The sequence below is a fragment of the Taudactylus pleione genome, unplaced genomic scaffold, assembly GCF_031769625.1.
Source record: "Taudactylus pleione unplaced genomic scaffold, aTauple2 ptg000007l, whole genome shotgun sequence".
NCBI lineage: Eukaryota > Metazoa > Chordata > Amphibia > Anura > Myobatrachidae > Taudactylus > Taudactylus pleione.
Genome location: NW_028284410.1, coordinates 8318972 through 8337233, shown reverse-complemented (window position 1 = coordinate 8337233; position 18262 = coordinate 8318972). Strand labels below are relative to the sequence as shown.

At 38.1% G+C, this 18262-nt stretch overlaps 1 protein-coding gene and 1 pseudogene across 1 annotated transcript in view; both read left to right on the top strand.

Annotated features, from left to right (window-relative positions):
* The window catches only part of GRIK3 (glutamate ionotropic receptor kainate type subunit 3), a 707216-nt gene that overhangs the window by 256552 nt on the left and 432402 nt on the right, over positions 1-18262 (top strand). The gene's annotated exons all lie outside the window — the stretch shown is intronic.
* Positions 2533-2651, top strand: LOC148542879 (5S ribosomal RNA; annotated as a pseudogene).

Below are 18262 nucleotides of genomic sequence, written 5' to 3'. Positions count from 1 at the left end.
ATGTCTCTCTCCTGTGCGTTATATGTTGTGATGAATGGGATGATATTCTTCTCTTCCTCTTCCACATTCTTATATTCCAATAACATATTCCTCTCCATGGTATCCATTTTCTCCTTTGCTTCCAATAATAACCTTGGAGGATATTCTTTCTCTAAAAATCGATTTGCATATGTTTGGATTTGCTCGTTACATGTTTGTGTTTCACTGCAATTTCTTTTTATTCTGTGAAATTGTGAGTACGGAATATTCTCTTTCCATCTTCTTAGATGTCCGCTCTTAAAATGAAGATAACTATTGGTATCTACTTCCTTTATGAAGTTCTTTGTAATGATCGTGTTTTCTTCTCCACGTAGAACCAAATCCAGAAATTCAATAGTACTCTTATTTATTTTCGATGTGAATTTCAAATTCATATTATTCTCTGAAATGTGATTTAAAAACAATTGGAAATCTTCCTCCAACCCTTCCCATATTATCAGAATATCATCTATATATCTCTTAAAAAATATGATGTTATTTCTAAATGGATTATTTTCATAGACATAATTCTTTTCCCAACATCCCATAAAAAGATTGGCAAAGCTAGGGGCAAAAGTTGTCCCCATAGCAGTGCCGCAAATTTGCCGATAAAATTGGTGTAAAAATTTAAAATAATTATGATCCAGAATAAAAGACATTAAATCACATAAAAATTATTTGTGTGTAGTGCTCATTGTTGGGTCCACTTCAAAATATTCTCTACAAGCATTGATCCCTTTACCATGTTCAATACATGTGTATAAGGATTGAACATCAATTGTGACCCATGAATAAGTTGCTTTCCATTCCATCCCTTTTAAAATTTGTAATAAATTAGTAGTGTCTTTTAAATACGATTGAAGTTCTTTCACATATTTACATAAAAAAATGTCCACATATTCAGACAGGTGTGAAGTTAACGAATCTATTCCTGCGATGATGGGTCTTCCTGGGGGATTTTCCAAAGACTTATGAATTTTTGGTAGAAAATAGGAATCTCATAGGTTATTAGGTGACAGTAATTCCTATGTACCACTCGATTGTGATCCTTTGGAGAAATATGTGGATGAGTTAAGGAGACTCTTAGTATATGGACTACATAATGGCATTTTAACCAAGGAGGAGTTCCAATATCTCCTACAGACCAATCCTACAACCCCCATATTTTATTTTCTACCAAAAATCATAATTATTTTAAATTTTTACACCAATTTTATCGGCAAATTTGCGGCACTGCTATGGGGACAACTTTTGCCCCTAGCTTTGCCAATCTTTTTATGGGATGTTGGGAAAAGAATTATGTCTTTGAAAATAATCCATTTAGAAATAACATCATATTTTTTAAGAGATATATAGATGATATTCTGATAATATGGGAAGGGTTGGAGGAAGATTTCCAATTGTTTTTAAATCACATTTCAGAGAATAATATGAATTTGAAATTCACATCGAAAATAAATAAGAGTACTATTGAATTTCTGGATTTGGTTCTACGTGGAGAAGAAAACACGATCATTACAAAGAACTTCATGAAGGAAGTAGATACCAATAGTTATCTTCATTTTAAGAGCGGACATCTAAGAAGATGGAAAGAGAATATTCCGTACTCACAATTTCACAGAATAAAAAGAAATTGCAGTGAAACACAAACATGTAACGAGCAAATCCAAACATATACAAATCGATTTTTAGACAAAGAATATCCTCCAAGGTTATTATTGGAAGCAAAGGAGAAAATGGATACCATGGAGAGGAATATGTTATTGCAATATAAGAATGTGGAAGAGGAAGAGAAGAATATCATCCCATTCATCACAACATATAACGCACAGGAGAGAGACATTAAGATTTCCCTTAATAAGCATTGGAAGATCCTTCTAATGGATCCAGTCTTAAAAGAAATTCTACCACCCAGACCCCCCATTGTATTCAGAAAGGCAAGGAATCTCAAAGATTCTCTAGCACCTAGTATGTTAAGTGATATTAATATTTCAAAATCCAACATTATCCATAACTGTCCAGGGAGTTACAAATGTGGCAAGTGCAATATATGCAAATTTTTACATCGGCAGAGAAAAAACTTCAGTAATTCTGCAAATACCAAGGAATACAAAATTAAACAACATCTTAATTGCAATTCAACTTCAGTCATTTACCTCTTGGAATGTTCATGTGGAATAAAATACGTAGGAAAGACCAAACGACCTTTAAAACTTCGTATACAAGAACATATAAGGAATATCAAGAACAAGGTGGAGACTCATATGGTGTCAAGACACTTTATTTCACACCATAGATCAGATCCAGATGACCTAACGTTCAAAGCTATAGAACATGTGGAATTGGGAGAGAGAGGAGGAGATCTTGCAAATAAATTATCCAAACGTGAGATGTTCTGGATTTTCGAATTGGACACTATGACTCCTAGAGGATTTAACGATAATTATGAGATAGCACCATTTCTTTAATGAAGATGAAAAAGATAAAAGGGATTTCATGTTAGGTCCTAATATAACCTACCGTCATACCTGGGTTAGAGCGCCCAATCTCATCTGATCTTGGAAGCTAAGCACCATTGGGCCTGGTTAGTACTTGGATGGGAGACCTCTATGGAAGACCAGGTACGGTAGTATCTTTATGTGACATATAAGCATGAATCCCCCAAGACATACGACCTAAGAAGAATTCTCTGATTTATAAATCCGAAGATGGGAGTAAGAATTTCCAGAATGCAACAATATCGATTACATGTTTCAAGACTCACATAAGAACCAATTGACCCTACAGAGTGAAAAGACTATATATATATGCATATATATATATGCATATGAACTATAAAATCCCTAAAGAAGATTGCCATCCACCATTTTTTTTAAGAAGAATTTTTAATATCATCATTACTTATTATTTTTTAAGGATGTACTATATTAGTCCCCAATAGTATGATTTTAGGATTTTTTACTAGTGTCCACATATAAGTTTACATTATACATCAATATATGTGATATTTATTTATTTATGGAGTTGTTTGAATTCTAGTTATGATTCTGAATAGGTGTGGAGAATAATTAGAAACTGTCACAATCTCTCATCATTTTTTAGAGTCCAAGCATATGGCTGGTTATATATATTTAAACTAATATTGTCATCCATTATTCCATATAGGAAATAATAACTAAACTACTATCCCCAGGATTATAAATAACATGATGCAGATGGGAGCATAAATATGGCAAAGAAAATGGAACTTATGAGAGTAGCAAGATGGCCGCGGGCAAAGGAGACATTTAGAGTACAAAGATGGAGGCCGCCAGAAACTGGAGATGCTTTGACGCTGGACGTGACACACGTGACGGGCGGACGAGTGGATAAAAGGTCCTATCCTGCACAAGGAAGGAGGAGGCATAGCGCGCAATGGGGACGTTGACAACGGAGGAGGAAGTGATGTAGTGAACTGCTCAAGTAAGGGCGGAAGGACCGCGATGCACGAATAACAAGGGCGGAAGTGACGCGACGCGATACACAGCAAGGAAGGAGTAATATGCTAGCAAATAATTTATATTTAGGAAACAGACTTCCAATTTAACAATGTTTTAATAAAGGAAATGGCCTAATGTGATTCTAAGTGGTTACTCCACTTTAATAGAGAGGAACTGTTTAGAAAACCGGAAGTGATGTCACTAAGGAGCTCTGTCAATTCTTATTTGTCATTATTAGAAGGGGTATAAATATTGGATACCCCACAGGAGCTAAAATATCCCTTGAAGAAGTCCAGGATACGGACGAAACGCGTTGGAGGCTGCTATTATCTTTCCATTCATGAACTTGCCATTTTTATCAGATAAGCTACGATTTTTATTCCTATTTATTCTGATAAATCTATAGTCCTTTTTTATATATACACATTTTTGTCCTTGGTTTTATGTGTTTTTATGTCATTTATCCTTCATGTAGGAGGATATCTATTGTTGTGTCTGATTAAAACTAATTTATGTTATTTTAAATGAATTTTTGCACTTTTATTGATTCACATTTAAATTATTTATGCATTTTTTGCACATGTTTATGGAATGTTATGATTGTTAATTTAGTTTATGATCCTTGAAGGATCTCTGCAATAGCACTTTAGTCATATAGACCGTTGTTATTTTATAAGTTATACTTTATATATAATAAATTGCATAAATATTTGAGGATAATGATAATTTGATATTACTATCCTTGCATTAGCACTTTTATTGCACGATATCACTTTATATTGTTAGCACTTTATAATAAGTTATATAAGCACAGTAGGCGCTCGATACCAGCTCCTTGTATTTTCTATATATATATATATATATATATATAGTTTAAAAAAGTAATATTTAGATGAATATGTGCACTCCTTGGGTATTGATCACCGACACCCTACAAATTACTGTAAATTGCAGAAATCTTGTAGAAAACCATGCCCCATTGTGAAAAAAGTTATATTACTAGCTTCCTAAGCTTGAAGCTGGAGTGTTGTGAATACAAATATGGCCCAGAACCAATTAAATGAAGGTGTATGTAAAGTATGTATTTTGGAACCAGACAACAGCCAGAGAGGCACAGGAGAGCCAAATTGGAAGTATTTTGTGGAGGCAGAATAACAGTATGCAAGTTCAGATGGGTACAGTATCTTTAAAGATCTTACATATTACGATGGTACTCCAAAATTCATCAGAGGAGATTTTGTAATATACTGTAAGTGTTGGATACTTTAGATATTTTAATATGATTATTACAGTATTATTATTATTATTATTATTATTATTATTATTATTATTATTATTATATAAAGTACCATTGTTGCTGTTCATTACATCACTTAATACAATATGTGCACTCTTAGTAAATAGCTTAAAACAAACAATTGCTGCAGGTATATAATTTTAGACTATATAAGCATACAGTAAGCATATAGCTTTTTTTATATGGATACATTGCTCAACATTTTATAACTAATTTTTGTACTACAATGAGTACCCTGCATGTGACAGCAGTTTAATGAAAAAAAGAATATCCCTTCCAGTTTTGATTAAAACATTTCATTCTTACCTTTTTGTGCTTGAAAGCAACATTCATTTAACAAATGTAACTAGTTTTGGCCCCTGGGCTGTGCTGCCTGCCCGTGAGGCACCAACTGAGCACAGGGTCAGACTTTATCCTGAAACCAGTAACTGAAAATGGAAATTCAGAAAGAGATGTGACTGAGCATTGACATGGTGGCAGCCTATTAGTGACCCTGGTAGCACATTTCATGGGTTTTACAACATGCACTTGCATTTTTGTTGCAGCACTTTACTACAGAAAACAAGGTTTTGGTTATAATAAAATGAATGTCCCTGCTTTAGCTGTGAATAAAGATGAGAAACACATTCAGCGAAGTGTGAAGTCGATTTGTGATTGTTTACCTTTGTTACGCTACCGTGAGTTTTCAAACACGCGTAGGGGAAGCATTAATAGATAAAGTTGAAAATTGCCTTTGATGAGCATAATTAAAATATTACAGTAAGCCGTTATATGTGTAAAATTAATTTATTCCCAAAGGAGACATTTCAGGAATCCACTGGTTTTGTGTTAACATGTTCATTGAGCTGTGAAAACACAGGCATCAGATTTTAATTATACTCACCGCGTAGTGAATAAATCCATTGCTGAGCTGCTAATTCAAAAACAGTGAGGCTAGCTTGACGCAGCTTGCTGCATGGTGCATTGTAAGACCACAAGATAAATGTCACTATTAAGGAAGTAAAATTTGGTTATTTACAGCTTGTTAAGAAGTTTAATTTCATGTGTTGGGTCTAAATATATGTAACTAAAAATTAGCGATGGAGTATTTTTATTATTATTTTTTCCTTTTTTATCTTTTGAATATATACAAGTATGTATTGTATTCTGTGTTAATTTGTGAGACCTTCAAAATTTAAACACTAGGTGCCCAGACCTTGCTCTTGGTGCTGATGGATCACTATTTCCCGGGAATGCTTTTCAAGGGTGTGTGACTTCTCAGCTAAAAGTCTTTGAAACTTTCACACTGAGCATATTTGTAATTGGCATACAGATGTGTACAGCTACATCTTTGCCAGATAAACTACAAACGTGAGCACGCATCACGCCATTACCTGCAGCAGCATACGCTACAGTACACTATGGCATGCACTACGATTGCACCATGCATTCCTATGAGTGTGCGTATCTGCTCACGGGCACATGCCTCGCACTAAGGGCCTGATTCAGAGCCGGACGCTCTGAAGGAGCGCCCGCTCTGAATCAGGGCGTTTTTTTTTTTTTTTTGGTGCGTCCTCCTGGACGCTCGCATAGCTGTGGGTTACCACCCACAGCTTATGCGAGCGTCCATGATGATGGTCGCGATGGTCAAGACCATCTCGACCATCGGGCTTGCGACGAGACCCTGCGGTAGGGTCTCGCTGCCGCAAGCCCTGGACTGATTTTGGCTCTATCAGAGCCAAAATCACTCCCACTGACATCACTAGTGATGTCAGTGGGGCCGGACCCAGACGGTAGGCGTTCCCATGGGAACACCTCCTTCTGGCAGCCATGCCCCCGGCACGCCCACCAAGGGGAGCGTGCTGTCACTCACCATCGACAGCACGCCCCCTTTAGTGCGAGACCCCGAGCGACGGCTTCCCCGTCGCTCGCCGGGTCTCGCACATGCACACGACGTCACGCGCATGCGCATTTGGGTACCATCGACCCGCTTGCAAGCGTCCTGCGTTCGCGAGCGGGTCTGAATGAGACCCTAAGTGTGGCGTGATTCGTGAGATACGCATCAAAGATGTAGAAGGACACATCTTTATGAATATGATATCAGATCTATATAGTGCTTGCACCTGCATTCATGGTATTTAAGACAGTAATCTTTGTGCTCCCCACTTAAGGTATTCCTGCTAAACTTTAGTTGTGCGGCATCCTCTGCCTGCGGTTACTCTGCTACTGAAATTTGTCCTGTTTGATGTGACCATTTGAAACAACCCCTAACCTCAACCCTTTCTGACCCCTCCAATGATGACCTCATCTTGGCGTCAATTCACTAATCTTTGGAGAGAGCAGTGGCGTAATTTAAGATTGGCGCCCCCCCCAACATAGTAAAAGTAGTTTTGCGTTCCTTCGATGCACGACAAAAAAATGGGCGTGGTCAAACAATGAAAGGGGCATGGCTACTGAAAATGGGGCGGGTCAACATAACACGCCACCAATCTCTTGTCAGTCTGGGAACATTCCGTTCTATGCCATATGCACCTTACCTATATGGTGGTTTCTCACAAAGTGGAACCTCTGAAGGAATACATCCTCCCTGGGATGACAGTTTCTTCAGTCGGAATTCAATATTCATGGAAGATACCTGTTTGTGTTGGAATATTAACAAGGTCATCATCATACGACAGCAGTTCAACCAGCCTTGTGCCCCCTGTGTATCTTCCTTCCCCCTGTGTGTCTCAGCCACACCAAAATTTCACTGAATCATATCTTAGCCACACCATCGCCTCCCCCCTGCGTCGTCTGTCAGCAAACCAGCACCGCCCCCCTGTGTCAACTCTCAGTGCACCATCACCTCCCACCCTGCATCAACTCTCAGCACACCATCACCTCCCCACTGCATTGTTTCTCAACACACCATCACCTCCCCCCTGCATTCTCTCAACACACAGACACACACTGACACACATACATATACACACTGACACATATACATACACACACACACATATACATACACACACATATACAAACACAATGACACATGTACATACACACACACACTGATACATATACATACACACACTGACACATATACATACACACACACTGACACATATACATACACACACTTAAAGCCTATATAGACACACACTTATTTCACACAAATGCAGCCAGCAGCCCCCCCCCATCCCCCCGACTAGGCACCACACATAAAAAATGCCCCCCCCCCATGGCAGCTTAGCCATCCACCCCTAACCCCCCATTTACCCCCCAATAACTTACCTGTGGTGTGACCCGGCACAGACGACAGCTCTAGTAATGGGAGAGAGCAGGAGAATGAGGCTTGGAGAGAAGGCTGCCTAGGAGGGGCTGTGCGCTTCCGCTGCAGTTCCCCCTACAGGCAGCCAAGTCAGCACCAGGCTATCAGGCATACTTTCCTGTTCGTTGCAGGGCAGACACAGGACATAATGGTGGGGGGGTCCAGCGTGCGGGTACGATGCCGTGGGTGGTGGCGCCCCCTCTACAGGGCTTGCCATGGCACCCAGGGCACGTGCCCTGATTGCCCTGCCCTAGTTACGCCACTGGGAGAGAGATATTGTAGAGAATGATAAAGTACCAACCAATCAGCTCCTAACTGTAGATTTTCAAACACAGCCATGTGACAGTTAGAAGCTGATTGGTTGGTACTTATCTTTTTTTCAGTTTATCTCTCTCTTTATCCCTTGTGTCCTCAATACTATTGTCTCCAGTCTCTGACATCATCTATTTGCCTGATTATTATTCTGTCTGGATCTACTTCATTGACCATCACACAAACTTATCCAAGTCAAGGCCACCTTTTTTAGTCCCTTCCTTGCCTAATAAGTCCTATTCATGTCTGAAAAAAAACAGTGATATGTATATGTAATGTATTTAGAGATTGTGTTGTGTTTTGAACCAAAGATGAGAGAAGTTTCTCTTATATGTATAGATATAATTCATGCACAGACACCATTGCTACAGAAACCTCTTCCTGGATGTCCCAGCACTTTTTTAATTTTAACATTTCTACGACTGAACTGATCATCTTCTCACCACCCGCATAACCTCACTCCCCACAATTTCATTATCTACTGACAGCACAGCCACCTCCTCTAGCCCCCAAGTGCACTGCCTTGGAGTTATCTCCCACACATTAAAACCACACATTCGGAACATTTCACAGTCCTGCTGTTTCTATCTCAAAAATATTTCCAGGATCAGACTCTTTCTCACCATGGAGGCAACTAAGACCCTCATCCAGTCACTGGTCATCTCCAGATTGCACTACTTTAATCTCCTCTTATCTGGCCTTCCTGATTCCCACCTCTCTCCACTCCAATCTGTCCTCAATGTTGCTGCCCGGCTCATCTTTCTATTCAACCATACCACATCCACCTCTTCTCTCCTACAAGTCCTCCACTGGCTCCCTTTCCCCTTCTGAACCCAATTCAAGCTTCTTACACTAAATTACAAAGCCCTTATCTGTTCGTATTCCATTTACATCTCTGAGTCTATCTCGCTTCACACTCCTGCCCACCCTCTTCACTATGCAAATGAATGCCGCCTCTCCTGCCAATGATTACTTCCTCCCAAGACTTTGCTCAAACTGCTTCCTACCTATGGAATTCTCTCCCTATCAGACTCTCCACCTCTCTACAAAACGTCAAACGGGATATCAAGACCCACTACTTCATCAAAGCTATCCATCTCTCATCCTAAACCTCTGTCCTATGCTTATCGTCTACCCCAACTGTGTCACCCGTCTGCCTGCCGCATCCATTTAGAATGTAAGCTCTCACAAGCGGAACCCTTTTCCCCATGCGCTTTCACTTCCCTTACTTATACTACTATTCACTGCATACTCCTTGTAATGGCACTTGCCCCTTGACTTCTGCCACCCTGATACTTATCTGAGTGTTATGACCACTGTTTCTGCAATGTTACATCTCCTGCATTGTCTTTTACTGTAAGTCGCTGTACTCTTGTTCTGCTGAAATGTTTCTGTATTTTGTTAGGCGATGCAGAACCCTTGTGGTGCAATATAAATATAGGAAAATGATAATAATAATAATAATAATAATAATAATAATAATAATAATAATAAAAAAGGAAAAGGCAGAGAAATCTGATTTCTCCACACATTTCTCCTTACTAGATGCATAGAAAGGAAATATCTTACATTCTCTAGCAGAACAGCTGTTTTAAACGTTACTAAATAGAACCATGAATAGTGAAATAATAAGTGCCTATTTAACCAGAACTACTCCTTCTTAGTGTGTAGATGTATTGTGTATAACAATAGATTGATATAAATGGTCCACTGAATTTAACAATACACAGTACACATACAGGAACCATACTTTATATGTTTTTCAATTTGTAAAAAAAAAAAGTGATTCAATATTGATTTGGGCTATGTACACTACGCTTATATGCTTAGAGCTTCCAAACAGAGCAAACAAGTGCTGACAGCTTTTTCCTTGTTGTATTCTCAACACAAAATTGTGTCAACATACAGTAAAGCCATGGCTTCTGAAGTAGAAGAATATGCCTTTCTCTTATACTGAATGTGAAATAGTACAGTATAATCAGATGCATTTAGCTACAGTATATAGGTATTTTGAAAGGACAAAATTTTATTTACTACTCTTTGCCCTATTTTGCCAAATAATATTCCCAATGTTAGTCTTGATTTCCCAGAACCAGCTCTGTAGTATGATGGAATAATGTATGGTTAAGAGTGTTAGCCAGCTGAGTATGTCTGTCACAGGCTTCCTACTAATCTGTGTCAAACCCCTCTAGGCTGCTCAGTCAACACTGGCAGAATAACTAGGTACAAATGCTTACAGGTCTTCAATCAAAAATGAGATTTATACAACAATCGTGGAAGCCAATCTTTTGATCAGCTACTATCCTTCTTGGGTGTATAAAGTAGACCACTAGCCTGCCAAAACATTGGCACACATTTCTTGACAGTTTTGTGGCTTAAACCTCACTTTTGATTGAAATAAACTGCATATATCTTCTACTAAATGGATATTTACCATGCTATAAATTGTTTTCTTTTGTGATAAATATTTGAATAGACCTAGCATGAGAATATTTGTCAGTAACTCATGGCAAACAATTCTCACCATCGCCCTTTTATAATGGAAACTAGCCAATACTGTCTAGTGCGAGAGTTAAATGAGGCTTTTAAAAGGGGGGCATTTTGCCTGATTTTTTTATTTATTTTATTTGAACTTAACCCCTTCAGTAGATATTGTCCATAATATGTACAGTGCATCAAAAGCTACATGGACAAGTCCCATACAATCTAAGATGTAAAAAAACCTCACCTAAATGGTCTCTCTATTGCTGTACCTGCCAGTGGAGCTGGGGATGGAACAGGCTTGATGACTTCTGTCAGACACCCATGATGTTGCTAGGCCCCACTCCCTCACAGTAAAAGCACTGCATGCTTTTAAAGTGCAAGGGTATATGAGGAGCACACTAAAACCACTATATATCCACAATCCTGGCACCCACAGATTCAGGGATATGCTCATTTAAAAAAGATTAGTCCCTTTTTTCAAATGTCATCTTTCAGAGATTTTTCATTAGTGATCATGTATAATGCTCAGGAAATTACCCATACACTGCACATTGAATAAATTATTAAGAATTCAAGGATTGGGGTAGAATCTCTATCGCCATAATACTTCCATAATACCCTATTTTACAGATTATGTAGCCCTTTAGTGGTTATTTTCTGATGACCATGAGTGATCATCAGACAATATCACCCTCTAATATCACATTAATAGATCTAGGGTTGAGCACTAAAATGCCTGATCTCTTCAATACTGGCACCTACAAACTCTGATCCTCTCATTTGAAAGAGGAGAGTCTCCTCTTTCTAACTATTTGCCCCCTTAGTTTTTTTCTGTTAATCACCAGACAATAACACCTACAATACAGATAGCATGAAGAAGTCTTGCGATGGGGAAGTACAATACACAAATCTCCCCCATTCTGGCATCTATTAACAAAGGCACTTACTCATTTGACAGAGTAGACTGTTTACTATTAAAATGGTGTATCTTATTGGGTTACCGTGTTATTCCTACACATTTTATTCAATCTAGTAAATAGATATATATACATTTTAAGTCGAGTTTTTATTGCAAAAGCTACAGTACGGTAGTGCGTTCACTATTGGGTAACTGTTTCTATCATCCTGGGAGGCATATGAACTTATATCCATCCAAGGATTGTAGTTATTATTTCTAGACCTCAGTGATGAAATTAATCACTTTTAACATAATATATACTGTATACAATATTATTGACACTATACTGAAAATAGCTCTGTATCATCTGTACGTGTACATAGTAACTCTATATTCATATTTATATCTATATCCTTAAAAAAAAACATTTTATACAAAAGTATTCAGCACATAATTAATACAGCACCATCTACTACTACTGTACTTTTCCATTTTTTATTACTTTCCTGAGCCGTTGGCTGCAGGATAATTAAAGATGGATAGTGCAGTCAGTTACCACTCCCATTCTGTTCTTCTGCAAAGACTGAGATCAAAAGCAATGATTCTATTGGCAGTCATTCAGGCAAATTTACCCTTTCTATATGTTTCACATCTCAATCAGAATTTAACAACAACTTTAATACATATACATAAAAACTAATTGTATGTGATCATTCAGAGCAAATCAGAAGCCATTTGTTGAAAGTTGACATATTCTAAAATAAATGGCTTGAAGATGTCACTTAAATTCCTCAAGATCAAAAATGCAGCTGCAACACCAAATACATGTTTGTATGCCACCTGTTACTCTGCTAAATGTATAATTGTATATGCCATAGAACAGCACAACAGACATTCAGTAGTTCACACACTATACACTTGGACTAACTAAATCTTATGTATTTCATTATTTAAATACAGTGTGTCATGACAATGCCTGCAGGTTCAGAATGGTGTTGTGTGCACAAACAGAAGTCGTCCTTAATTAATTTCCTGAACAAACCTCCACTCTAAAGAGGTACTTCACTTAATCTCACTCTCCATATTAAATGTTAAACTCAAATTTCACCTATACTTGGCAGATGGTGTAAGGTCTGGTCTTGTTTGAAGGGTGTATGTCCAGATGCAATAATTAATTGTTTTTCAACCTCATGTCTGACTTCAAGAAAGACGTTTAGATGTTATTTACAAATGGGTTTTTTGGTATTGCTGTTTTTAAAACAGAAATGTCTCTCAACAGTGCAATGATTTTTACTTTGCACTATGTTTAATCTTGAAAAGTACTCCCAGAACTTAAATTAACCTAGAACAGTGAAATTAATTGAATTTGGAAGCAGTTTGGGACTACTATATTTGTCTCACAGATGTCTGTTGTAAAACCTGAGATTATCATTGCTTTTTTTCAGTGCTTTTTCCATGATGGTACTTAATGGTAATGAGTCCAATACCTCTTTTTCTAGAAACAGTTCATCTATGGTTAGAGGTGCCACTGGGTGTGGTGACACCTGGTGCGACACTCATCTAGTCGTTGCATGCAATGAAGGTGTACATGCAAAAGGAGGCACGGTCTTGTGTCCATGTTTGCCATTTTGGGGGCATGACAGCAGGTCACGTCACCCTCCTCATCATGCTGGAGGCTTGCCCAGCACTTTGGGAGCTGCTGGGAAGCCCCCCACTGCAATTCTGCTTGGTGTCACCATCTGAGGGGGTGACACCAAAATAGTAGAGCCGCTCTGCTATTTTGATGTCACCCCTCGGATGGTTTTACCCATTACGGCCCACACTCCCTAGTGATGCCATTATCTACGGTCATTGCTAGTATAACTTAACACTTCTTCCTGAAGCTTACATCACCATGGTAGTCCCTTCCATGTACTTATAGACCAGGGAGACACTAACCTGACCAGAGAACTTTCAGCAGATTAGGGGCATTGCTCTGTGTTTGCATCAGTGTGGGTCTGAAAGAGAGAAATCCAGAGGATCCTCTCCAAAAATATATGTGATGCGATAGCCCACAGGTTACTATGAGCTAATGCCATCTGAAGCTGGAATTAGCTGCTTTGGATTCCTGGAGCTTGGTAAATCTGATGTTAGGCAGCCCCCATAGAAACTTGTATTTCTTTATGTCAACACAAAGCATTTAGTAATTTCCCTTTTGACTTGCCTTCTCCAAATCTTCACTTGTATATGCCTTTCCTTTCAGGCATTTCCTCCATAAGCACTACCCATGGGTGGCACCAGGCTCTGAAAGTAAAGACCAGCAACACACTCCCATCTCATTAACAACATAGTGAAGCAGCAGCCGAGCTTCACTGGTAAGTTTATAGTTAGGGGGCCCCGAAGGCACAGTAACAATACAGAATGAGACTCATTAAGGGGTCTATTTATCAATATGCAATTATAGAATAGATTTTCCATGGCCGCTTATCACAGCAATAGAAAATCTTCTATTGGCACAATTTATCAGTAAAAGAGTACTCTTACTACTTTGCCAGACAGCCTTGGGGCCTTTTGTGGCAGTGCAAGGCAGCATGCACAGTGGAATTTGAAGTCCAGACATGAATGAAAGATGAATAATCAGCAAAAAAGTTAGGAGAATCTAGCTCATCTCCATTAATAAATATTAGGTAATTTAAAAATTACATAATATGTGCAATTCCAATGTGTGAGATAATGTACAGCAATACAAAATAAATAAAAACTTGCACTGCACCCACAGATTCCATGTATAACTGAAAACCACAATGTCACATTGACATTGTCAGTTCATAAGGCACACATGAAATCTGCAGAGCTATACAGTGGGGAAATAGAGCATATTACATAAAATGTGAAGGTCCAGCAAGCAGAAGAAAAATGCACAATATTCAAAAACATAAATGCAAAAATACAAAAAAAAAATCATAAGGCGTAATATTCCAGGTACCGATTAAACCTCAATGGAGAACATGCAAGAAGAAAAATACAAAAATGCACAGGTGGATGTAGTAGGGGCAGACAGGACAGGTGGTTGTTTTTATCTGCCACAAGGAATTTTCTCGCTCTACCCTAGATAAAAAACTTACCCTTCTTAATGTATGTAAGTCAGGGCAGCTATACCGAATCCCTGTGTCTCCCAAACATTTAGGTGGAGATTTAATAAAGCTTGGAGAGAGATAAAAGTGGAGATATATAGTACCAACCAATCAGCTCCTAACTGTCATTTACAGGCTGTGTTTGAAAAATGACAGTTAGGAGCTGATTGGTTGGTGCTATTTATCTCCAATTGTATCTCTCTCCAAGCTTTCTTAAATCTCCCCCTTAGTCAGGGTAGGGTTCTGAGGTGATTAAATCATCTCTAGGTTCTACCTATACTCCCAGTAATCACCAGCAATCTTGCACCTACCTTTAGGATGCAGACTAGCTGACTGCTTCCACAAACCAGTCTCTGTCACTCCACACAAACTCCACACAAAAACACACAAACTCTTGTTGTCACTGCTCTCTTTTCACAGGTCTGGGAAAACCTAACTACTAACTAACTAACTAACTAACCAATGCACACTCTATGACATCTGGTGGTCAAGAGTTAACAATTCTAATGCTAGCTATCAAATGATTAAATACATGGCAGGCTAGTATTCAATAGTTAACAAGGCCTAAGCAGTCTTTCTAGCAATTCTTCTCTTCAGAACAGGCTATTGAGTTACTCAGAGCATAAAGGAAATACTTACTGAATGTTATATTTAATGTACAAAGAAGTAGTACAGGGTTAAAGAATTACATTGCAACAAGATTTAAGTTTGCAAAAATACAATTTTAAAATAAAAAAGAAGAAACTTATAGAGTATAACACTCAGTATATTCCGGCTGGGGGCACAGCTGGAAATCAAGGTACAGTCTTTCAATTGAATTGAGCCCCGAAGTCTGACAATTTGCTCTCTTATAAACTTTTACCTCTGGATGAATCTCTCAGAATGGCAGCCTATCTGCTAATGTGAGGGAGGAAATTTTACCTGTATGTGTGAATTATCGTGCCCCAAAATAATTCAAATCCTTTTTTAGCCTACAACTTTTTTCTGATAGTTCACAGAAACATAATGCAAATATCACTCCATCGGTCATAGTTTCCTGCACAGTTTCATAGTTTCATATGTTTCATATAAAAGAAATTACATTTTTATGGCATTATTTAAACCTAAATAGGCCACCAAATTTCCCAAATCCTCTAATATGAAGGCGTATGATTTATTGATAACTGGTTTGGGCACTTTCCCTCAGAGTCACATTTCCAGCTACAGTAAGTGGCAGAAAGGACACCTACTGTATTGTTATAAACTAGTGGAAATGGGTTTAAAGTTCACAGGTGTGTGCTCTATAGCCTTTTGTCACAGACATGCTATACTTATAACCTGGACATTTGTTCCGTTTGGAATGACTAATTAGGGCAGGGTATCAATTGTTAATAATCTGTTTTTCACATGTTAATCTGATTTCCTAACTCCCTTCATTACTAATATGTCCCTATTAACAATTCTTAAAATTAATGTGTCTCTTTTGAAAACATGCTAGCAATAACATAGTATGTCCAGTCAGTGAACCATCATTTTAGCTAAATAGTCATATCAAACATGGGTCCACAATTTAGTACAACTGTGTATCAATATAATCTACTGGGTTTATTGTACCGTAATAGCCTGCAACTTGCAAGCATAGGTGAAACCATCACTTTTAAAAGATTACCACATCAAAACATTGGCCAGACTCACCAGAAACTCCCCATTACCTGCAAGTAGCAGGCTGTTACATTTTCCCCAATATCTTAAAGTGTGAGGAGAGCATTTTCAATAACTGATACTGAGCTACTCAGCTAAGTAACATCTCCTAATCAAATGAAGAGCGACGATAAGACAATATAATTGTTGTGTTCACCCTTTTCTACATGCTCTCTATTGTGCACCGTGCCTGTATTTTATTTTTGAGCACCTCATCACAGCCCACCCCCACATTGTACAAACTTACCCTAACTCCACTTCCTTATCTTCTTTATTGGGCTCCATACACTGCCCCCCTCCCATCTGTAATTTGCTAAATGCACTTCTCTCCTCCCATCTCTATTTTCCAGAATGTGCTCCCCTCTTCGGTTTTATACTTACCTTAGGTCACCTTCTTTTTCCCTACTTTGTTGCTTCTCTGCTGGCTGGCTTCTTTGATAGATAGCAACATCACAAACCATCACATCTCACCTGTGATGCTGCTGGGAGCAAAGTACTCACAGGAGCTAACTGCAACTGGTGCTAATTATATAAAAAATGGCAAATTAGACCTATACAGCTTTTTAAAAAAAAATTATTGTGGTTTGATTACTCACAGGAACTGTTGGGAGTAGGAATCCTGTAGTGTTAGCCTCTTTGGGACATGTAGTCTGGTGCCAGGAAGAGGTGCCATATGGTGGGCAGCTGTAACGGCACCCTCTGGGGCTGTTGTTACTGCCATCCACTGCCTCCGGTACTTTTGCCCCAGGATATATGGATACCTTACTGTAACAAAGAATTATATATATTAAATATAGAAAAGCTTGAGAAAAAGTTATGGAAAAAAAATCAACATGTAAATTATCAGTTTAAATAAAAGTAAAAGATTAGTTACTTAGCAATTCATGTACAGTGTTATAATCTTTTCATCTAAGCTTACATTTTTGATCTATTCCCTTGATGTCAATTCCTGGAATGGTGTTAAGAAGGCAAAATGATCTTTTTTTCCTTATACAAGAAAAAAGCAGAACATTTCTGACAACCATTATAATCAAAACTATCATCTTAATGTATTTAGAGATAACATATGCAGATTTGTGAAGAAGTTCTTGTTTTGGTAATGATAGATATATGTAAAGTGGTTTGTTCAATTTTGTAATTCTCTAGATATTGAGTTAACTCTGTATCTGAAATTCATTTGGAGAATGAAATGCATTGCGTTCATCAACTAAATATTTTCAAAGTATTACAGCTCCTCAAGTTCCTGCTTTGCAATAATTGGGAGAAATATGTATTGTGTAGTGTGCACCAACCAATTTTATTCTAATGTATATTTGCCTATATATATATAAAACAAAAAAATGAAGTGACCCCAGAATTTTAAGTTGCCATATAACCTCAACGATTTAGTGGTACAAGACAAAGAAAATTATTCTACAAAATTAAATACAGTAATCAGGCCAAAGGATTGAACAAAGATGTGTGTGGTCATTTCCATCAATAGCTATAGAAAATATATCAAAACATTACTGTAAACATGAATGAAGAAGGCATTACTCTCTGACCATGTTGTCTCTGCTCATGACTCATAAGTCCTCTCACCTCCACTAAAGGTAGGTGTTTCCCAAGGCTCTGTTCTTTCACCTTTCCTATTCTCCCTCTATACATCTTCTGTAGGTGAACCTATTAGCTCTTTTGGTCTCCAATATA